Genomic DNA, 25,108 nt, shown 5'->3' with positions numbered 1-25,108 from the left:
TCTTATTCGCTGACGATGCAGCACACATGCTCGACATCAAATCCGAACTTACCGGCAGAGCAGCGTTTTAAGCCAGCCGTATTGCACCGACACGTGTCAGTCCAGCCCTCGTGCGAATGAACTCAACAAAAAGGGAGAACACCGACGCAGCTTCATCGGTTCTTTTTTTAATGCTTCCCTGCAAGCTCGTAAGCCTTAAGCCGCTTCGCTAGGGCTTCCTCACGCGAGCCAAGGGAGAGGCTCCAGCCGGGCGAGGTCCCTGGCAGTGGCGGGGCTAAAGCCCTTCTCCTGAAAACGAGCGGCCGGGGCGTGTTCCAATTAAGCGGACTTGTCCCCGACGCCCCAGTCTCGAAGTGGACCTTTGCTAGACACTCGAGCGCGCGTTCCAGAAGCTCGCCTCGACAATGCGCGCAGCTGGCTCCAACTTCTAATGCACTTAACGAGGGCAAGTCCTAAGCACATATCTTCATTTACAAACACGAGAGGCTCGCCACATCGTTCCGCGTTCATGCCGCACGATGGGTTGTGGGAGAGAAACGGGCAAGAAATCACGTCTTCTTAACGATAGACCGAGAACCCGACGTTACGTCTATAGTTAAGAAAAGCTCACATTACGATAATGCGAGTTCAATGGTGGTACTCGCTTTTTAAATGTACGTTTGACTGGCTCGGAATTAAGGTACGCCGTGTCGACTGCTAAGTTTTTACGTAAATTGCGGTTCCCAATTAATTTGTGCATTGAACTTAAAAAAAAGATACGCGACTGATGAGGCAATTGAAGCATGGTAGTGCAGTTGTTCGGTGTCATTGTGAGGCTTGAGAGCTCTTTGGTAAAGTTATCGACATTAGAAACTTGTGCGATGCCAAAATTCAAAAAGTTTGGTGACTTTTTTTATCATTGATGTGTAGAACGGTATGAATATACATTTAACGTTATCTTGAGCCTCATATTTACGAAAGGAGATGAATAAATGCTTATATTTAAAAATCAATAGCTTGGACGCATTTTGACATTTAAACAGTCAGAGAACTATACCCGAGATTCACTGGTATCACACAATAAGTCCCTTTTTGCAGGACAATGGATTACCGAAGGCAGAGCATCGGCATTGAAATATGTGACCAAACGTCATTTCGACAAAGTTTAAAAAAATGCAAATGTAATAATAAAAAGGTCGTTATATATTACTTTAAAATGGGAACTCTTTAGAACGATTGTGTGCGGTGGGCCACAACTTCCCGCCCAGTTCATTACTGGTCATTTTCTGATATATGATTTTTGTTTTATACGCCTTATTCACCTGCTGCTCTTAATAGTCCGAAAACTTATCAGAGAACTTTGATAACGTATTGTAATAACCCTACATAGAAGGGTGCCAACGGAACATGAGGTTCATAACTCAGGCAATGGTAATCTCAAATGAAAAGTGATAGCATCAGCGATCACTCCTCGCAGGTTTGTTCTTGACCTCACGGAGGATGCTGTAGTAATTTTATGTGTAGTCTATCAGTAAACACGGTCACCATGACAAATGTGCGTATTCACGAGGCCCCAAGTTTGGCCGCAAATATGTTTTTCGTTACACACGCATAACGTGAAACAAGCGATCACCCAGCATCCACGTTGCTTGTAGCCGCGGGGGATCTCTATTATTTCTTTCTAATTTTTATTTCTACCGTTACGAGACTTGACATTCTACTCAAACTTTTTATACGAGAAAAACGATGTGTAGCCCCACCTCCCAGCCCAAAATCTTGCAGAAAGAATGGCAACAAAAATAAAAGTCAGACAGGAAAATGAGAGCGTAACATCAGCAGCTTTGGTACGGTCAATAATAGGGGCTAAAATATATAATAAAAAGATATAGACTTCAGCGCTACGGTTAAAAAAAGAATCCAGCTTAAAGGGGGGACATTCGGTATCGACTTCGAGATTGGCTTCGTAGCTCGAAGTCAGAGTTTGAAAGACAAGCAATAGTTGGGCATCTGCACAGCCGGTACACTACTTGGGCGTAACCTGGGTTAGTCTATCGAGAAGCCGGTCTTCTTTGGAAAAAGTAAATAATGAAAGAAAAAAAAAACGCTTACTACGCTCCCAGAATCTCTTCTCTAGCGACCCAAAAGCGAGATTGGTTCCTGTTCGATGCAAATGGAATGCTCGAAGAACACACGTAAATAAAACGACACATATATACGATTCCTTCTCTTTTGTTCGCCATGTTTTAAATTTAAGTTTATGTATAACGGGAGTATACGTCTCCGAAAAATACGTAGCTAAAATGTATACCGTTTTTTCCTTCTAAACGTGCTGACCCAACTACAAAACGAGCGTAACTAAATCAGCTAGTGCCGACCGTTTTGATATATTTTTTATACAAAGTACGCCAGCGAGTACATTTCGAGCAGACATTTTTTAGTGTTATTTAGTGCTTCGAGGCACGGGAAGGCACCTCGAGAGCGCACGACAGGAAAGCGGCGACGGGCGTGTGCGCTACACGAGCGCTAACGAGGCCGATAGGCGGTTGTAGGATCGCAATAAACGTTTTTCAATGTCGACAGCAGTCACAATCCGGACGAAATTGTAAAACACGTCGAAATATGGCCAAATCCTAATTTCGTACGGGATAATCTTGGCCATATTTTTTTCTTTAAATCCCCTTCACTGCGCCTTGACAATGTTATATCGTTGGGCTATTAAGAGCCAAATTTTAATATTCTTTCGTAGCCGGCGACAAAATCTCGTTATGGCATGGCCTATGAAGTTACTTTCAGGACACTTTCAATTCTTGGTGGAAACCAGCACCAAATGGGTCCCTAAATCAATTTCAAAATGTCAAAATACTAAACAAGATTTTGTTTTTACAGCGAAGCTGTAAATAGCTAGGTTCTGAAAAATGTTTGCGTGCGCGGACAGAGCGTCTAGATAGAGAATTTGCGGCTTCATAGTTTACCCACCAATCGTAGTGCCTCGTTCTCTTCTCAAGTAGTCATCGCCCTAGCTACGTTATCAGCAGTTGCATTTTGGACTTGCTATGGGCAGGACGCGCGTAGTTCGCTCTGAGGGAGAAGAACGTGCTCTAAACGAGCGACAACGAGAGCAAAGCGCGAATGGGCGCGATATCGACTACAAACCGCTGCCGCCGAACGCGCAGCGGCCGACGGGTTGGGACCATCGAGTAGCTGCTCTCTGACTGACAAAGACCAAGAGGGTGCCCGTCTAGAGCGTCAGCGGCAGCAAAAGCGTGAGTGCGATCGACGTTGTCCAGCGAAAACGACGAGGAGCGGTCTGCCAACGCCAAGCGTATGCGATGCGCCCGTCAGTACCCCGAGTACCGTGAGATGTCTATAGACTCATCCCAATACAGCTTCGCTGGTTATCCTTCTTCACTGAGCGAAAAAAACTAATTCTATTTTTTTTATTAATGTAGATAAGGTATAAAACTCAGGGTAGAAAGAAATAAAAAGCACGGAACTCTCCCAACAATTTCGTTCAATCGGCAGACTCCTGGAATAATGCCTTCTTTATAAAGCAAAGGCTTTTTAGGTAGCTGTAGAGCCACGAATAACATCCTCAAAGCCTTCCGCAGCGTGCACATGCGCTCTCGTGACTTGTGGTGTCGCGGCGCTCTCCGTTCCATGCTCTCTTGAGCTATACAGTCTTAAGGCACGCATCTGGACTTATAATTAATATTTTTTCTTCCATCCGTATTGATTTTTGAAGATGAAATTCGTAAGCCAAAACCAATAGGCAGGCATTTTTCTATGAATGCGCTTATTACTAGGATACTTGAAACGCCGGAGACAACACAGCTTTCTGCTTCCTTTGGCAGTGGTTTTCCTTATAGGGGTATTCAGTTGGATTCGAAAATCGGCTTACACTTATGGGCGGACGATTTCCGTGTTAAAAATTTATTAAAAGATCGAGGCACAACCCCCTTCCTGTGCCTTGGCGCAGAAACCAGGAATTGACGTCCGACGGTCAATCTCAAACAATAGTTGATGTATTACGTCTCCTACATTCAAAGATCTGACGTTTTTGTGACAATACAACACTAAATTGCACGTACAGCACGTCTAAAAATAGCAGGAACAGTAACGTTCGGAATCTCCACAAAATTAGCCACTTTAATTGGTATAATTTTATGGAGGTGCTGGAGAATCTTGTTTACTAGCACGTCTGGCCATTTAGACAGAACTGGTCATTTTTATGCAAAGTTCAAGTAGCCTGCTTCTTGCGCAGGAGTTGCGGTGACGTTAGAATTGCGCCGAGCTCTGCTTCGCTCTAATTGAAAGAAGAGCAGGTAGCCCTCAATGCCTTTGAGGTCTCACCACTATTTTTTTCATTAAGCCAATAAGAGCTCGGCGTTCTAACATCCTCTCAACCCCTCTCCAAGAACCAAGTCGGACTTGCGCTAAGCGCAACAAACAATAGGCCCCCATTCAGAACAAGCTTCAACAAAAAGCACTTGAGTGCCCCTTTAACTTACCACTTTCTGGAATTCTCATTTTGATGCTGTATATCGTCGCTGACAGCCTTAGAACGAAAGGGAGGTTCTTCAGTTGGCGGGTTTCCAGCGCAAACTTTCTACATGTGACAAGGTTTCGGCGTCTCGCGAGTCACAAGAGTACACGCGCCGCCAAAGCACGGCGGAAGGTGTTGGAAGTTGGGCATCCGAAAGAGGCGTCATGCCGTTCTCATTCTGTCAGTGACTATAGCAGTTTGACTTTAAATATCGTCATCTCTCCATCCGTTCTTAAAGATACTTCCTTTTATGCTAAACATTTCTCGCAATTTTGTCAGTCTTCGCGGGTAGACAATTCGTTTAAGGGACATGTTAGATGTGACTTGAGCCTTTTTTATGGTAGTGTACGTGAGGGTCGCTTAAATCGGAATTGCTCTCACATAGCGTGAGATGTGTCCAACCATGTAATCCGCTTCAGTAGTTCTCACGATATTGCTTTGTCTATGGCCGTGACATAGAGACGAGGAAATTGCTAGTTCATTCTCGTGAGTGCTTATGTTGGAAGATGCATTTGGAGGCAGAAGTGTTCAAAACTGGGCGAGTTCGGCTGCGTTAGAAGAAGCATTTCGAGATTCTAAGCTCAGCGAGGTAGAGCGAATTCACCCACTCACTTGTTAAGGTGTTTCCGTAAGACTAGCGTTGGAAAAACTGGAATGCTGGTGCACTGTGGCATAAAGACTACAAACGACGTAGTTCCTTAGTTTCTTTAAAACGTCAATGAAATGTTTCCTTACTTTTACTAAACAATATTTACGGGTAATCCTTCATTTATATAGCTTATATAGAATGTATTTATTTAATCTTTATGGCCTGACGTTACAAAAATTGGCTGCATGTTCGGTCATTCTACGAAACGCATTTAAAAGCGGTAGCTTTATAGGTGTCTGGTGTTTTCAGTTTGGGGTGGGGCCTAGGGCAGGATGACCCTCAGTCTTTCAGTGCCTGGGGCGAATGGTGCTGTTAATTCAGGTGGTACCTAGTGCAGGGTTTGGTATGCAAGAAATTACGTCAAACCACTGAATGTTTGTGACGCCACGTGCGCTTCGCTTCAGCACCAACCCGATATAATGCCTTTGAGCCGAATTTTCGGGGTCACCGAAAAAAGGGAAGTGCATTTTTCTGCCCTCTACCCCCCTCGTTCTGAGCGCTTTTTCTCTACCACCTGTTTGTGCTCTTCGTTTTCGTTTTTTTTGTTGTCATTTCCAGCCCCCTCCGCTCAGCGCGCTTTCACATACCACCTGCTTCTGCTCCTCCCATTTCCGTGTACTAGTTCTGTAGCTAGTCAGCAGCGCAGTCGGCTTCCGCACCGGTGACCGGGGTTTAATCCCTAGCACGTTTTTCTTTTCTTTTTTTTTAAGATGGTTTTGCGGTTACAGATTGACCAACCTACAGATTTCGTGCTTCCACGGCTTTTGATGATGGTTGGCCCCATAAAGCTACCGCTTTAAGAATAACACACACAAGAAAGTGAGAGCATTAACCCCCTAAACTCGCAGCCAGAACGACTGATCAGTTACCAAGCTTTCAGATCATTTTCATCACTTCATTCCGCCATTTTTTTATATCAGTCAAGCACTTGCTTTGAAAATCTTCAGAATACTTGCTCTTCCCTGGAGGTAGTTAGAGATCGTTGATTTCCGCGACTCAAGTAAACGGGCAAGAACAGAAATTTGTGTATTTGTTGATCGATTTATGCTACTGAGAGTAAAGTATACTTTATCAAAAAGGACTTTAATGACATCAATGTAATAAAATTATAGAGAAAACAAATAGTGTTTACTATAATCTGTTCGTTATCTAATAAACTATATTCCGAGCTAGTAATATACTGGTGTGATTAATTGCTTTTTGACAGTAATTTCAAGAAAGGGGCTATTTACACTGGTAATAACTTTTATTTAAAATGAGGAACACTCGTTTATTCAGTAAACAAAGAAGAGCGGCATAAGATAAAACGAAGCACATACTAGGGCAACTTGAGCGTGAGGCATCGAACCCGGAAAAAAGACAAGTACGGAAGGATGTCGTCCTACAAAACGTTTTGTTGGGCTAGGTTGTGCATGCCGCTCAGAAAAATTAAGAGCGAAAACAGAGATGGACACAAATCAGAAGACACAGATAAACAATTTTCCGTGTCTTGAGGATGAAACAATTATGTATATAGGTGAAGCAGAATGAAAGGGGACCGTAAGAGCGAAAGCAGCATGAAAACTTTTGAGCAAAGAAATCGCTTAAAGAAGATGGTTCACGCCAGACAAGACTGATTGACAGCGCTTCGTGGTCAGGGTCAGTCTTCGAATTGTTGCGACATAGTGTGTACCACTATAGTCCGTTGCAGCTCAAGAAGGTAGGGCAAGAGTGAGACGGGCCGGGAGGAGGAAGCAGACGGAACGCTGAAGAGAGAAGGAAGTTCCCCCCTCTTCTCCAGCGTTCCGTCTGCTTCCTCCTCCCCGGCCTTTCTTCCCTTCGCTCTTGCTTCTTTAGTTGAAACGGACTATAATTAAAATGGGAATAGTGCGTAGCCATCCGGTGACTGAGTGAACTTTCCACACGAGAATTCAGGTGCACTTGTTTGTAACACAAACATAGAAAAAAGGGATGGGGTCCGAAGCCTGGTTAAGCCTAAACTTCAAAGACTTATGACGTATAACGTAGTTAAAGACGTAAACACATAAACAAATTCGCCAAGCTAATATTCGACGTCCACACGAGGGTTAGAGACGGGTCGGGGCTTTCAGTAACCAATTTTAACAACGTAAGAAATAAAAAAAAAAGATCTCGCAGTAACAAACAGTACGCTGACAGGTTTTACAAGAACTGTCGTGGCACGACGCACGGAGGTTGGTTGTCACAAAAACATGGCGCTTCAAAAATGAATTTATATTGCGATTTATGCCCGTTTAGTAAATCACGTAGCGTAAGTTGGGTACACAATTTTTTTTTCTAAAAAATAATGTTGTGATTTGGGGGCCGCAGATTCAATGTCATATTTACCGCAATTACTTGGGGTGTCCAAAATATTCGCGGAACATCCGCCCGCCTTTGAAAGCCAAGGCCTCATTAATGATCATGTCGATAAGGTATGATATCAACTGTTGTATTTTTTATATTGTCAGTCTCAGCTCAAACTTTTCAAATGTTTTGGTATTGAAATCATATTTTCTCAGGTGCTGCAGGTGTTAACTGTTAACAACGTGTGGCGTCAGTATATTGCGCTGTGAACATTCTTTCTATATGAGTGATTATAAGTAACGTATTATGAGACAAATTTAAAAAAAAATGCGATACGTTTCAACATAATTTTATGTAAAATAAAAATATTATTAGTTTTTTGTGTATTTTTTTTGCGATACAAGTAAGTAAATTACTCGTTTTTTGCAAGGCAAGTAAATTTGAAACTTCAGCCGTCAGTGAAGTTTGAATAGTTTGTTTTACAATTTATTTATTCCAAAGATTTGTTTTAAACCCGATTTAAAAAAAAAAACATAATTGGCTGGAATCGGCTAATGCAAGGGCTGTGCGACTCAAGAATTTTAACAAAAACGCTGAGTTTATATTCTCTGCAAATGCTAATCGCGGCAGCAGAGCTTAGGTATTAAAACACATGTTCCAATTTAAAACTAAAGGACGAGTCGACGTATTTACAAAATCTTGGTTCCCAGGATAAGTGATGATTATATAAAAAAGACACGTGCTCAATATGGTATTTTATATTCATGCAACATATCTATACTTTGAAACGACCGTACCGCAGTAGTTCGACAAAAATAGGGCCAAACGCAAATTAAGCGATCAATTCTTTCTTTTTTTTTTTACGTTAATTGTAGAAGATTTGGGACGTCGCGAGCGAAACAACGAAGTTAAGCCACATCTTTCCTGATGTGAATACGGACTTAATTCCCGTCCTGCTGACGCTCGCAGCATTTTAGATGCACGACAATAAAAAAAAAAAATGTGTCCTCACCCCCTCCCGCCAAAAAAAAAAAAAAAAGGAAAAGAAAAAGGACAAACAGCAACCAAATAGTAAAGTCTCACCATCCCAAAAAGCACGCGTCTTCTGGCGAGCAGATATTCTTAAATCCGCCTTAATGCAGCTAAAACAAGACACCCCTTTTATTTTATTTTTTTTAATTTTTGCTATCGGTTTAATGCAGTAAAATTTTCGTGCGAACTTTTTTTTTTTTTTTGCTTTAAGCGAGGTTGACGTGTCTCGATTATGGATTTCAATAACTTCTTAAAACCCTAGACACTTGGCTTTCCCAAAGCTTGTTCCTTTTTGCTTTAAATAAAAGCAAAAAGTAAATGAAAGCGAAAAAAAAACTGCTGTGACTTTTGATAACATAAAAATCGAGTAAAAAGTCATGCGATCATTAAACCGGTCGTTATTGAGAAATATAGAAAACATAAGTACGTGATATGAGCCCGTTGAAATGTAAGAAAAAAGTATTGATTTCTGAACCGAACCCTGCATATGGATCTCTTGGCGTAGTTTCTTTTCGTATCTTTGCGCGCAAAACTGCTTGTATCAGACTCTTCGTGAGGTGTTTTTGCGTATATACGCTGAAAATACGTGTAGGATTCATACGACGTATTTCCAAGCCAAGGCCTCGTTTCCATCAAAAAGGAAGTGACATACGTAGCTTCATTGCTTCTTGGAATTAATATTTTTAGAATAATAATCTGTGTTACCCAAACCATGAGTATGTTGAACGTGCAAGTGTTGCAGAGGCTTACCAATTTATTAAAGTATAGCTTATGGATAGAAGAATCTATTCGAATTCAAGTATAAGGAAAAGTCGACCCTTTTATTTCGAGGAGTGGAAACACAGTCTGATGTTTAATGTATCATATCGGTGGTTGTGTGGTAGTTTCTCATTATAATGTCTAACCTAATGCAAGGCAATACGGAGTGAACAGACACTGCCACTTTTCAAACATAAATTGGCTAACGCTTGCACAAACTTACCCTTCGCGAATATGCATCTATGCCTTAAAGCTACTAGGAAAGAAGTTGAAAATTCGTGTTAACCTCTAAAGCCATAGAATAATCTACATGCTGAGTTTGTCTAAATGATATATTGTAGCTCGATGCATTCGTGAAGCATGATTAACCGCCGAAGTTTCGATGCTGAACCTGGTCATAGGGAAATTTCCAGCAACCAATATAAGTTGCATAGAAATAGAAACTGAAAGCCCGGGGAACAACTACTCATTAAGATGGGAATTTTAAAGACCCGCTGATTCACATAAACGCCAGTGTTGTTTGCTTTGAACGCAGTGTTATTAATGCGTATTTGAAGACGAGACCTTCCATTCTAATAGATTCAAATAAAATGTATGAAAACATTACACTGAGTGGTAACAGCGTTTGAAACTACTTTCCACAGTGAAGAATCCCGGTTTATTTTGCCCATTGGCCTATAGACTTTTTCACCCTCCGTCGCATGGGCACTGCCATCTTGGAGTCACGTGATGCGGCCGCCATTAGGTTGCTCCAACTCGACGCTCCGCTCTCCCTTCTGAACTACTCCGCGTCATGGCGGATGCGTTGAATTTGTGTTTCTCCTCGCGTTTCACCACGTTTCTTACCTCACTCCGGAAGTTCATGTCCGATACTTATATAAATACTATGTAATTGCATTACATCATTATTTTCACAATTGCTGCACTTAATATTGTAACACGTATTGACTATTTTTACAGTAGATGTGCCGGGTACGTGTGGTGGGGCTATATGAACACATAAATCAGTGTTAACGCTCACGCACATTGAGCACATATATGACTCTAAGACAGCACGAGGGTTCAAAAGTATGAGAGCTTATGGGAACTAAGCTTTGCCTGCTAATAGTGGGGTAGCATTCGCAATAGGAAGCACGATGTAAATATATATATGATCGCGCATTTAGGATCACAAGGCAGGTGACAAAATACTCTCTGTGAATTACCACTTGTGTTTACTGAAAGCATGGTGTTTTGTATTTATAACAGATCGAAAACAGTGGCTTTTGATTATAGAGGTGAACTCATGGACAAAATAGGCAAAAAACGTTTAATTTGAATTTTTTTTTTATCTGATGCTAAAAATAATTGTACGACAACATCAGGCAATTTGTTTATTTACAATATCACACCTGCATCTGTCTGAGGTTCTTAATCGTTTTTGCTATATAACCTTTCGCTCGATTGGTTTATTTATGAATTCAAAGAAACTGCATGCCGCGTACTTAATTAGTCCCATTCCAACAGTATTTTAATTGTTAAATGATTTTCTCAAGATAACAAATTCAATTCAGTTAAGTCATTTCAGCACAAAGGTTTTGACTTCCCGCGTAAGAAACTGTCACAGACAGCCTGAGTGTTCCTGGTATCCACAATTTGTGATGCCGAAAACAATCCGTCTGCATGAAAAACGCACGAGTGCAGCGTTGTTCACGGGGAATAGGGTTTCCCTTTTAGTAACTGGCGACGCCGAAATCTACAAAGCACGTCGACTCGAACCAGTAAAAAGCTTTATACACAGATTCATGTTCTGGTGACTGGCGTTCTACTTCAGGCAAACTTGCCGGAGATCACTTCTTTTGCGGCTTTTATTATCATCTGGTAAATTTTATGGGAGATTAATGTCATACTTCAATTAAGGGACCCGTTACTTATCTCACACCTTGAGAACGTCGTAAGCATATCTCCATATAAAAAATCGTCTATTTAATAAGGCCAATATTGCGAAATCTTGTCAAGGAGTACTTTAGTTCAATAAATCTTCTAGTTGACTTCGGTTGGTTTATTTAAATATTTCTCGAGAACCTAATTTATTTAAATAAAACCGGCCGAGGAAGCAACAGATTTTTTAAAATATTATCTACGTCATTATTGCGGACTTCTTCAACTCCAAAGTTCACAAAAAGTTAGTCTAGAAAACCCAAAAAGTAAACTTGTCACTTCATCTGTTTTACGTGATTCAGAACATTGTTAATCATGTTGTGGACCAGCTTCTTCACTAAGCGCTCATGCATTACAGTCTGTTACAATACAAGAAGAGCAGTCGAATCTCTGACTTGAGCTCGAGCCCTTCCATACCATTTGGTGCGCGCGCAGCCAAAGCCCGGCGCCAGGCTAGAAGCGCGTGCTGGGGAAGGAGCTTCTCCTGACCTTTATTTTTTTTTTAATTTCTAGCAACTATTATCCGCGGGTACGGCCGTGGGCGATGATAATCCTCTCTTTGCATCAAACCAGTTGTTTCACCGCCGAACCTGACCGAGACTGACGATTGAACGTAATTAGACGCATCTGGTGTCTGTGAAAGTGCTCGCAATTTAGGCTCGAAACCCTCTCATGGTTGTATAAGTGACTCAGCAACATTGTGTCGTTCGTTGTGTGCCACAAGAAAGAAATTTGTATCACAAAACTAAGCGAAGACGGCATGAAACAGCAACACAATAGCGTGCGCGTTTAAACCGAAAACAACCAAATTGAAGCAAACTCATGGTGGCGAGTGCACCAGCGCCCTCTACCCGATGGTCAGCCAACTACTGAAATGAAAAGGACTAAACTCTGTTACGTCACACCGCGGTGGTGGCGCGTCGGGCGCACTTCCGGTCTGGGGCGGCGGGCGGAAGTCACCACGCCAGACAGGCATTCCTGTGTTCTTTTGGAAGAAACCAGAAAAAAAAAACAAAGAAACCTGCCTTCTCGTCAAAACGCCTCGACGGGGGCTGTACCAAAAGATTCGGGAAGGGTTTGAAGGTCAGTTTTATGTGTTTTTGCCTCCTCCGTTCGTCCGAGAATGTGGATGGTAGCCGTGAAAAGGGCAAACCAGTCTCTGTCGAACTACGATTGCTTGTACGGGAAGCACTTTGGGTTGAATTCACGGATACTTGTGTTCGTCAGATTTAATTTTTTTTCTAACATGAAAATGGGAAGTCCTCCAAGTTGTACGTACCACCTGGCGGACAACGCTGAGTGCGTCAAAGTTCAAACAGCTGCCTGGTCGTTCGGACTGTCGTCTGCTCTTTCAAACTTGTCTCCATGTTGTTGCCTCTTCGTGCAAACGACTGCGGCCCGTAGACCAAACGTTGACCCGGTAGAAGTAAGTGCAGGCCTCAAAAAATTCAAGTTTGAATACGGGTTGGGGTAAGTAAGCTTGATGTCAACAGTAGATACAAATAGATCTTAATCATTGTTACCAGTGGCCATGACCGACTCGTTTATGTCTGATTCACTTGGTCCGGTTCTGCTTGCGATTTTCAGTATCGACGCCGACCATTTCAGATACTATCCACAATTTCGCAGCCTGAGCGAGGTCGCGACTGAAAAAAGCGACCAGAATCTTATCATGCGATTTAGACTTTAGCGCCCATACAGCGGTGTCCACGCGGAATGAATCACCACAATTCACATTGTTCACACGACGTTTTGCGGTGTAAGGAGTCTCGTTAATTTCGCTGAGGCCACTAAAGTAATCAGACATTGCCAGGAAGACGTGGAATCAACAATTCCAACAGAAAAAATAGCACGGGGACTCACACTGACGCCGACAACATCGCCTTCCAATGGTTTGTTTATGGGCGACGGCGAGCTTCTTGCCCACACCCCATCACGCATGTGCGGCGCTGGTGGCGTCCGCTGGGGGCGCTCCGGTTTGTTTGTAAATATGAGTTGGTCCATAGCTTGCCCATTGTTGGATGTTAAAATTCTTGCCATTTATAACATCCATTGGGTAAGCATGGGGAGGAGGGTGACGGGAGGAGAGTATGCTAAAAAGAAACGGAAAAAGGACGAGTAATTTTTTTAATATGTCGTATATGATTATTTATCAGGCATGTACAAGTTACTCAAGAAAAGTACTTAAGTTACAATGTACTGACCTCAAAAGTAATTTAAGCAGAGTAGAAATCGCTGAAATGGAAAGTAATTGAGAAAATTACTAATTACTTAAAAAAAGTAGCGAATTACTTTTGGAATTAGTTTGAAGTTATTTTGATATGTTTTTTTATGGTGAAAAAAAGTACATAGGTTTTGATCTGTTAGTGAAATTGTGCAAGCCAAATATGGATCGGCTTTTTCTTTAAAAGAAATGAAGTAATAGCTGGTTCTGCTTCTGCGTGCTTAATTGTTTGTACTTTCTTGTTTGTTTGGTCAATGATGTACTGTAAATGTGTAGTTTTTACTTTGAGGTTTAGCATTGCCTGAGCTTGATTTTTAGGCAGTGTTTGATTGTTTACAGTGTTGCGTAAAGAACATCTAAAAGTACTTGGATCATTGTGCAAAGTAAATTAGAGGCTGCGTACTTCAAGTAAAGTAGTAAGTACACCGGGTGCAATGTGGTTGAAGTGACGTACTATATGTGCAATATATTTCAAAGTAAAGTACCAGTAGTTTTAACAGAATGTTTCATGATGCCCTTTCATTCCCTATACTATGTATTTTTAACTGGTACGCATTGCTCCAGAGGTAATCGGAGGTGCATCAGTTTTTTACAGAAATGGCAGCCGGTATTGTATAAAGTCAAGTCGCCACAGAGTAATTGTTTTACTCTCACTGACGAGCTACCTGACACCCTCAACTAATAAGCCACTTATTTGTGTCGGTCATATAGCCGCCATTACTTCACTCAGAGGAATGATCATAGGAATGATCAGATTACGTCTTGAAAGAACGCGTTTTCACACGACGAGGCCCAATTTCTTCTTGTTTTCTGATTCGGGGAATGTACATTGAAGTCGAGAGTTTTACTTTCCTCAGAAAGTACAAGTACATGCCCAGAGAATGTACTTCAAGTAAAGTACAAGTTTTCTAAACGGTAGTACTTTAAGTACCATGTACTTAGAGTACTTCCCAACACTGCTTGTTTATTAATTTTAATAGAGAAACGTTGGGGTAATTACTAAGGTTTCTCCAACGATCTTCAAATCTTTGAATATCTGCATATTGTACGTTTGGGGAAAAAGCAACGCACAAAGGTCACCTTTGCGTTGCCCTTTAGCACGCGATTCTTTGAGTACAGCACAAACTACGGGAGCACCAGATGAGTTTCCAAGCATGTGCTGAATTTTGTTGCCTCCTTTGAGTGAGGATGCAGTATGTGCACCTCCTCTAGTGGGCGAGAGTTTCTACGTTGGAAAGAAGCGGGGACCAGCCCTTTCTTCGAATGGGTTAAGTCTCCTTGAGCTTCGGGACACAAAGAAACGCCAGTCTTCCGCACTAATCCCGCAGTTACTAGGCCTCTCTTGCGTTGTGCCTGTTCGCTCCCCGCGCTTCGTACCAGTGTTGTTGCAGACGGGGGGCCCGGGAAAATTTTGGGGTTTCCAGACTCTCCAATACATTTTCTTCCCACCTTCCTTTCCTACGCTTCATCTTTCCCCCCTTTGCAAATATCAGCTGATCTTCCAATATCTTATCTCCCTTATGCAGGAACGTTTGTTGATAGGCAAAACAACAACTAAAATTCCAAAGTAATTTGTAATTTGAGCAGAAGTTTCTCAAAAAATGTAATTAAAGTAAACTTCTAATTACCGAAATAAAAATGTAATTGAAAGCAAGTAAACTACTCAGAAAAGTTGTTAAACTTCCTTAACTTGAGTAGAGTAGTTGAACTACGTACAAGTCTGTTATTTTTACAATGTCATATATATATATTTTTTCAACTCTTCTCTGAAGATTTAAATATTTTAAGTACGATCAGACAGCTCCAAAGTCAGGTTTAAAAAAGCCCTCTCGTTCTGAATTAAAAAAAACAGCAAGGTTCTGCTCTTAATATTTAGTAAAAAACAAAAATGAATTTGCAGCTGCGCATTTCTAACTATTCTTGACGCGCGTATCTTTCACGTTAATGTTTGAAAGAGCTCAAATATTTTAAATAGAAGCAAAGTCCGGTTGATCTCCTCATGTTTCCTATGTAACAAGCCCACTGAGGTTTGCATGACTTCCTCTTTACTGAGCAGCTTTTCAGTCATGATAATGCCATGCAAAACTTGAAATTAGCATGGGAAATATATTTTTCAGAAAACTACTTGTACTGAAGCATGGAAACCGAAGCATGCATGGCTAAGACCTCCGCTCAAGTACGTTCACGGATTGAGAGCATATATCCAGGAAGGACGCCCTTCAGCAAATATTACATACACACGACGCCATCGGTAAATCTTAGTGCAATCCTTGTTTAAGGCAGATTTACAACAACAACAAAAAAAGAAAAGTTCTCCACCAAGTTACGCAGACTGCACCGGACGCGATATAAAACGAACAGAAACCGATTCAGACATACCGCTAACGAAAGGGTTTCGCCCGCTCCGTGTCGAGGAACAGCAACAAGGCGGCACTGAGAGATGGCACGAATTCCCGAGAGACGCGCCAGAACCGATCTCGTTATCATTCCCTAACCAGATGTCGTAAGAAGCAGCTTCACCACATCGTGACGACCGTGGCGGGCCCGGAGCCTAATTAGATTCCGCAGCTACGCTTTTAGCGTTGCATTGGCGCAAACTCGGAATTCCCAGGCCGCATTCCGTTCGTCGCGCCTCGATACGCCGTCTGCTGCCGCGCTGTCGTACAATCCCTCGGATTTTGTGTGTGCGTGTGCTCTGTCGCGACCCTGCGAAGAAACCGGAGACGGACATCGTAGCAGCGCTGAGCAACCTCGAGCACCGATTGCTGGCGAAGGGAACCAAGACGCCTCGAACCGTGACACGGGCTTTGGCAGGTCTCGACTGTGGTTTGGGTTTTTTTTTGTGTTTTTTTTTTTCGTCTCGCGAGCCGAGGGGACGTTATGAAGTTGAACAGACGTCCTGGATGTGCAGTTGCGGTCACGTGTGGCGATTTCTCATGAGAAATGTAATCGGGGGAGGTGGGGGTTGGGGGGGGGGGGGGGGGGGGTTGTGGCAGTTTTGAATCACTCTCCCTTGTTGGTTTGTTTCACGTGAAACTCTTAGCTATCCTTAAATGCATTAAATGTGCTAGAGCATAAAGCTTCCAAGTTAATCGCTTCTAGCCATTTAAGTGCTTTCACGTTTATCGTTTTAAATAAAGCAGTGTTTTTAAATTTACAGCCTCAAAACGAACCGACATAATTATGTTCGTGTTACGCAGAGATAATTTTGAACCACTGTTTTTACGCACGAGTTTCGCCAACTGACCCAAAACGAAAATGTTGGTAAACAAGCAGTACTGAATTTAATGGAGCGGGTCACTTTGACAAGGTGATGTAAGAGATCCTTTCCGGAACTCGGTGCCATCTGGTGACTCAAATGGCAGTGTAACTTTTACTGTACTAATGGCGCCAACGAGCCTGTGGTTTGCAGTATTTTATGGGGAACCGTCACTTTCGAAAGCGAATGGTAAGCGAAAATGTGCGCCTTACTGTAGTTTTTTTTTTCAATCTTTTTCAGTTTCGATGGCGAAAAAAAAAAATGTAACCAGTCAGAACGAAGCACCAACCTGCATATACGCCTTGATAAAGTTCAATACATCAAGGGGCTTTGAATCCGAGAGTATGTTACTAACGTATTGACTGGGCCCGGATTAGAGATGAATGCTTACATCCGATTTCTGCTTCACGTTGCGCTAACGTCTAGAATGTATGGTCCTCGAATCACATGCTTAGGAGCACCTTCAACTTCTTCCTTCATTAGAAAACAGAAGGCCGCCATTAATATAGCACATATACCATTTTTTAGATGATGATAGCTTTTAAAATGGCCAGACTGAATTCCAGAAGGGGTCTATTATGCGGATGAACACCCATCGGTGCCGTTCGCACACTGTCACTATCCTTGTATTAGGCTATAAGAGGTTTATTTTTATTATTAACTGCCCGGTAGTAGCAATCTTAATTCTTTAATTATATAAAAATGTTAAATGCTAAACTGTAGAACTACAAACCTTCAACTGTTGATGGTAAAAGGATCTAAAATTCGTATAGGTTTGACTGGTGCTTGCGCTAATTTCCGTTATTCTCTTTAACTGTGTACGTTTGGCTTCAATGCAATTGGACTAATTACTGTTTGGCGGATGTTTGGGTTATGTACTCGTACATCCATAGCAGAGATATTATACACCTATCTCGGAAGCATCGTTCAAGCGGTTAAAATTCTCTCATGCCGTTCTATTGGGATTGATATAATAATTTTTAGGTTTGTTGCTGATTAAAAGCATAGATTTATTCTAAAGTTCCTTCGCTGGATTCCTTTCTGTTGTATACATAAAATGAAATGCGAACAGACCAGAATGCTCTTGCGTGTAATTATTTTTAGTTATTACCAGTTCGATCTGAAGATGTTATTTTCAGCACTTACTTAGTACCTCATTTCGATTGTTTAAAATTCGTCTTTAAACTAACTTCAGTTTGCATGGGACAAAAAGTATCAAAATTAACTTCGTTGTCGGGAACAAAAATATTTGTCAAAATTAACCAATTATTAACCTGAAAACCAAACAAAAAAAAATTAGTATGGCTTCTTTTATGTTTCTCGTGCAGCGTTCGTTTTGTCGAAGCTTTATAAATAAATAAAATCAAGGAAACAACTCTAACTTTTACGCTGAACGTGTACGCACCTTCAAGTTCACCAAAAACAGCTGCACTAAATTTCATTGGTACAATGAATATTTACTAATAGTTATAGTCCGCTGCAACTCAAGAAGGTAGGGCGAGGGAAAGGAAGGCCAGGGAGGAGGAAGCAGACGGAACACTGGAACGAGAAAAATTTATCCCCCTCTCCTCTTCAGCGTTCGGTCTGCTACTCCCTCCTCAGTTTTCTTGCCCCTCATCCCACCTTCTTGAGCTTTAACGTACTATACTTCGCGACAACCTTTCTCGGCAATGCAGGGGAAGGTAGAGGCACGCGTTCCCTCTCCGATTTCGAGCGCTGAATAAAGCTGTGCGCGGGCTTTCCTTCTCTCCGCAAAAATGCGAAGAAAAGCTGTCGCGGAGTATTAGGCATATCTTTTAAAATGCTTGTTTTATGTGGCTCTCTCCTTATATTCATAGGAATTCACAGATCCCCCGCTAACAAGCAAGAAACATAACTCAGTTTCGAAAAAAATACTACTTAAATTGAGATTATTATGGGCGAAATTTCGGAACGAAACTGGCCGGATAAGCAAATGAAAAAAAAAAAAAAAATGTCCGAGATTCTTTAGTGGCCTGCAAACGCCTTCTCTTGTCAACACAATACAACCCCTCCCCCCGTCCCCCCCCCCCCCCCCCCCCCCCGGGGGGCTAAGTTGCACAACATAAAAAAAAAAAAAAACTAAGGAGTGGGATGTATTCAAAAAAAGCGACTCTCATTTCTTATTGTTCTGAGCCTTTGTTTTGTTTTTCGCCGCAGGAGGATGCGAAGGACAGGCACCTAGCGTGAAACTACAGCGTCTTCTCGCGCCGTTCGAGTGGCAGCGTGAATGACTCAGCAGAAAACAAAATCCCCTTCGGCGTTGCTCGAAGAATTTCGTTTCACGCACCTATGGTGAGCACAAACAGCGCAATCGAAGACTTTGCTGACTTGGTTGCCGAAGGCGCCAAGCGGCAACGGCTTCCGAGCCGCCAGAGACGTCGAGCAAACAAAACCCCGGTGCGGGGACTGCCAGCCACGCTGCAGTTAGCCAAGCCGAGCCAAGCCGAGCCGAATTGCGCCGAGATAAAATAAAAGTAGCCAACACGAGCCGAGCCAAGCAGGGCTTTTTTCCCTCCTTCGTCACTTCCCTGCCGGAACGGATGAATGATCACTGCTCGAGCCCCGACGCGCTCATTTCGCACAGTTCTACTTTTTACTTTATCCCGAGGAAAAAGGGTGGGGCGAGATTCCATTTTTTTTTTCTTAGTTTTGTTGGTAATGTGGAACTTTCGTTCGGTAAAAATGAAAGAGCAGATCGAGAAAAGGGAAACGTACATAGAAAGTGAACAAAAGCGAAGAGAAAAAAAATATCAAATCAAACTTTTATACACTTCGCTGTCATCTTTGGGTTTTAGAAGGTGCACTTCCTTGCCTACGCCTCAATGCGCGCCAACTCAGGCTTCTTTATACTGTTCTTTGTTGACCTTCTGCTCTATCACCTCGAAAAGCCTCCGTAATTCACTCTTTGTTCGAAGCAAAGTTCTTAGTCGATGGAGAGAACTATCACAATTTTGAGACTAGGAGCCGATAAGAAGGGGCCAGTGTTTAATGCTGACAAAGTCCGAGTTCACTGGAAAGTCAACAATCCCTAGGGAACATCGAGTTGTCTCACGCTCATCAGGGAGTGAAATTGTGTTGATTCACAAAACGCTGAACTGTTGCAGAACAACACTACAATTCACTATGGCCGAGGAAGCGTAAAATTTAGACTTGAACCACGTGTGATTTCTTTTTATTTTAATTTGTCTAGACAAATACAGGTAATGTTTTGCCTCCACAAAAGCCCGTATAGTTGCAAATCAATTTCTTGAGCCGAGATACTGCACACATTAAGGCGAGTGCTGATGCTACCCCTGGAGTGTGTACCCAATCTACGCAAGGATCGCATTGGTTGCTGGACGCTTGCAGCTACAAGTCAGAATGCAACTTCTCTCCGTGTAGTAGTGCGTATCACTCCAACTGCGCACGTAAAGGTCAACAGATGGAGTCCTCTTCCTCATGACCCTCACTTGTGATGAAAATTTATCTGTTTGTTTGTGGTATATTGGAGACGCGTGGTTGAAGGAGTATTGAGAATTGCGCAATAGAGAAAGCGAAGGTCTGTCGGACGCATCCTTTCTGCTGCTAATGAAGGTTCACCGAGACGTTGGCCACCGACATCAAATTTACAACAGCACGACCAACTTTTGTTCGGTATTTAGCTATGCTACATCCACTAAAGCTGCCCTCTGGGCAAGTTGTGGAAATATACAATGACTTCAGGACTTTACAACTCAAACTACTAATACAAGCAAGGCCTTACTTGTGTTGCGAAGTGTTCTGCTTGTCTGTGCTGAATTTGCAACGTGAAGGTATCTTTCATACAAGACAGGAATGATAAATTCTCAACAATAGCTGATGGGACCACATAAGTGAGGTCCGCTCGGTTTTCGAAGACAATAGCGGGTCCACTTTTTGTTCTCATGATTCTCTTCCGTGACTTTATTGGCAACATAGTTGGTATTTTTCACGAGTTTCTACAAGCAATATGTCGGAAGAAGCCGCACCCCGCTGAATGCTGCACGCCAACCAAAAAGCTGATTTCGTTTTTTTGTTGGCGGTCAGATTTTGGTGTCTGTTGGTCGCGCTAGAAGAACGAGGCCGCACCAACCACGCAACATCATGTCGTTTAAACCAAGCCCAAGTGAGACCTACCAAAAGTATCATCGGTACGGCACTCCCGGGATAAAAGAGCAACCAAGCCACGTTATCTTCATCCGAGCCGAAAAAGAACGACGCACATTTTCGGGCCGCCAAAGCGTCGAACGATATCGGGACGAAAACCCGGCGGAGACCAATTGCGAGTGCTTGGCGATGCCCCGCCGACCATCTCTCCGCCCCCATCAGCCGCGTCTAATATAGAGAAACGAGTAGTGAGAAGGCGGCGAGGAATTAAGAGCTCGTAAGCGCCCAGAGAAGAGCATTAGCGACGGGTCAACGCGCAAGCCCGCGCCGCCATAAAACCCCGCACGTCCCGCTGCTCCTCGGTGGCGGCACGCTCGTAAAAACGTTTTGCTCTCCTTTCCCGGCTGTCAGACGGCGGCCGCTTAAAAGGGCGGAACAGAACTCTGCGGCCAGTCACGTTCCATCTCCTCGCTCCCAGTCGGAATGACTCAATTCGAGAAGCGCCGCGTCTCGAAGGACTTGTTCTGCGTGCTGGCAGGGTACACCTGCCACTTGGGATGGCGGCGGTCGCAGGGAAAGCGAAACAACACCCGGCGCGCGGTCAAGCACTGGAGTTTTTTTTTCGTTTTCTTTCTTTAGGAGCTTCTGTAGTTAGTGTTGATACGGGAGAAATTTCAGCTGTTGTTGCTCGTGTTGTTGTTTTCGTCTTGATTATTAGAGAGGGGAGCCGGAAAACGAAAGGTCAAGGACGCCCATTTGCGAAAACACAAGTTTCGCAGGCGGCGTTCATTACTATGGACGACTTGGGTGCGAGAACGAGCACTCGCAAAACGGAAGCACCTTATGAAGCGACGCACTCGTAGTCATGCATAACGAGGTTTATCATACCTTCTCGCTACACGAGTTATGGGTGCATTGAAAACGAAACAGAACATTAGAAGGCCGATGTTCGTGTGAGATAGAAGAAAGGATTTAGTAAAACAAAACATCAATGACACAAAGCATAGACAGGAAGAGGTCGATCTTCTTTTCCAATATGGCAACACTGATGCACGCTGCAAGTGAGCAATTTAGTTATATTAGTACTCCTTGGAATATTAAAGTTCAATACAACGCAGAGATTACGCGACCAGACCACCGGTATGATTCTCATCCACATTAAAACGGGCAAGGGCGGCTATGAAACTGGCTCCGTTTTTGAGAATCAATTTTAACGACATAGCGTGAAGCAGCTTGTGTCACAGAAATGTCGGTGCCGATGGCATCGTGATGGGAAAATCCTGATTGATCGATAGAGGGATGACGTCACAGCCGCATGACCTCGCGCGGGAATTTCAAACAACCCACAACGCTCATGTGAAAGGCGACGTCACGTGAGGAATTAAAGTGATTCAAAAGGGACATGACATGTACGCGAATTAAAGGTCGCCGCATCTCAAAGGATTTCAATTTATAAAGTAATTAATTGACCTTAAAGAAAAATTTGAAAATATTATGGTGGGATTCAAATTCACGACCCTTCGGTTGCGAGCCAGCCAGGCTACAGGCTAGTCCATGTCCGCCGCACTCGTTGCTCACTGGCTGGATGACCATGAGAAGCGAATAAAAAGGTGATGCAAACGGGACCCAATAACCCTATTACGTTCCACCCTTGAAGGCCAACCTTAAGCGTCCTTCGAGCTTTTTTGTCAACGTTATATATATATATATATATATATATATATATATACAGAATTTTTAAATCATACGTATTGTATTAGCGAACTTCACTTTTCTTAATATTCACGGATCTTCAATTTCACCCCCTATAACGCCACATCGAAAGAGCCATGAGATGCGAGAAGTAACGCAGAACATTCATTTACCCTCAAAACACTCTGCGTCGAGTGTCCCGCAAAGAATCTCGAGATAAAATTACTGCAATCTTCAGAGAAATAGCGAGAGACAGGGAGAGAGAAAGAGAAAGCTAAAAATTGACTACATTGAAAAGAAAGTATTAGGCTAAACATATATTCAGTAAGTAACGCTACTAATGACACTAACTGGCAAATCATCACAGTTAGTGACACACTGCGGACGATTCTTAAATAGGCCCTCACAAAAAACAAAACAAAAACATATTGTGTTTATTCTCATTACCAGGAAATACCGCATGAGCATAAATATTTAATGAATCTACACACTGTCATTATCGTTTGCAGGAATATAAAATAAAGCTTAAAAATACCTACCAAGGTACATGTTCTATTTTTATGGCTTTCTTTAAAAACATAGAGCACCTAGTAAGCCGATACCTATATTAAGTTATGACATGAACCGCAGAAAACACATGTTTACTTGTATTTGGAAACAGAGTGTAATCTTTCAAACCAACTTGTTTATGTTCGCGAGTATATGCCCCCAAGTTCCAAAATAATATTTTGCGTATGCCTCCGTGCTTAAAGCATTATGATATTGAAAAAGACACCCTTGCACTCCTCACTGTTCGCTTTCATTTACCGTGCATTGAGCTAATCGTACGCCAATTCTGTCTTTTTCCTACGTTCTAACTTTTCGAAAACCACGTCGCTGGTTCAATGAAACATTTCGGCAAGAAATACACAAAACTTTAAACGCGCCTCGTGCCACGTGTGAACATATGTTGTTCGGAAGGCAGGCAAAAACATCCTCATTAAATGTCCTTTATTATTTCTAGTTCACGTGAATGTCATAACAATATTACCAGGCTCTTCTTAGTTAGTAATGTGTGCGGATGACACAAATTACTTTTTTACTGGTGTGACAAAGGAGTACATCGAAAAGGCTTGCAATGCCTACCTCATTAATTTATCGAATTGGTTACGAGTAAATAGATTGAAGCTAAACGTAACTCAGACAAAATGCATAATCTTCATACCTGATAGGTAGTGAGACAACAGTCATTTTATTATTATATTTGAAAACATCGTTATAGAACAAGTTGCAGACCAAAGGTTCTTGGGCATCTGGTTTAGAGAAGAGCTCCATTGTCCACCCATGTCAATAGACTGAACGCAGAGCTGTCTCGAGTTATTGATACGATATACAAAATGCAAAATTTGATACCCACCTGGCTTAAAATTATGTTATAATATTTTCTCTTTTATTCTAAAATCGGTTACGGTATGTTGGTGTGGTGCACGACCACTGCATCTAACTACAATAAACTAATCATCATTAAGGAAAAAAAATATTCGTATTTGCGAAAATTACGAAGGTAGTGTGAGAAATCTGAGCAATCAACATCTTTTGCTTAAATATAATATATTATATGCAGATCAGATATATCACTTAAAATTATTTCAATGGATCTGCAAAAACCATCTCTATTTACACCGACACCTCATTCTGGTGCATACACACTACGAAACCCGAAACGTAGAATCCCAAGCATACGAACAAACTATAGTTGACTGATTTTAAACAGCGCACAAAACGTCGGCGGAAGAGAAAAGGACAGTAGAACGAAAGAGCGCCGACTCCCAACTGATTTATTTAGAAAGAAGTGAAAAGAAGGAAAAAGAAGCTACCATCAGCTGTATTTCATGAAGCACCATTATGCCCACCCTGGACACTTTAAATTTCACAAATTAATCTCCATATACCCGGTCTTGTTCACAAAAAAGTACAGCCGCAACCAGTAATAACACAGCATGTTTTGAACCACATCTATAACACATATTCTAATCATATGCAGATATACACGGATGGTTCTGTATACGCTGACACATCGGCATCTGCAGTGGTGATACCAACGTTGGATAAAACTCTTACTTTCAAGATACTGCGCAGGGTTTCCTCAACGACTGTTGAATTCCATGGACTAAAACAGGCACTACAACATATTGAAAATCAAATGGCTCCAACCCAATGGGGGATCTTTACGGACTCACGTGCTGCATTACAGGCTCTGAAGCATTCTACCGTGAATTCTTCAAACCCTTGTTTGATCCTCGAAATTTTGGCTACCCACGCCACAGACAAGAGTCGTGGACACGACGTGGTGTTCCAGTGGGTTCCAGGCCATTCGGGACTACAAGGGAACGAAGCAGCAGATAAGGCGGCGGCACAAGGCCATCTGACTGGAGTACCAGATGTAGTTCCATTTACCAAAACCGACGCTCGAGCCCTTATTCGACAACTTGGAAAGCAGGAATTCCAACAATTATGGCAATCACCGGCATATCATTACAAACCGCTATATGCGATTGATCCTTTTCTCCACAATGCACTTCCATGTAATTTTCCAAGAAACTTTGAAACACTTCTACATCGCCTGCGCCTGAATGCCACATA

Source organism: Ixodes scapularis, unplaced genomic scaffold (genome assembly GCF_016920785.2).
Source record: "Ixodes scapularis isolate PalLabHiFi unplaced genomic scaffold, ASM1692078v2 PGA_scaffold0__279_contigs__length_252992795, whole genome shotgun sequence".
NCBI lineage: Eukaryota > Metazoa > Arthropoda > Arachnida > Ixodida > Ixodidae > Ixodes > Ixodes scapularis.
This window is presented reverse-complemented; position numbering follows the sequence as displayed.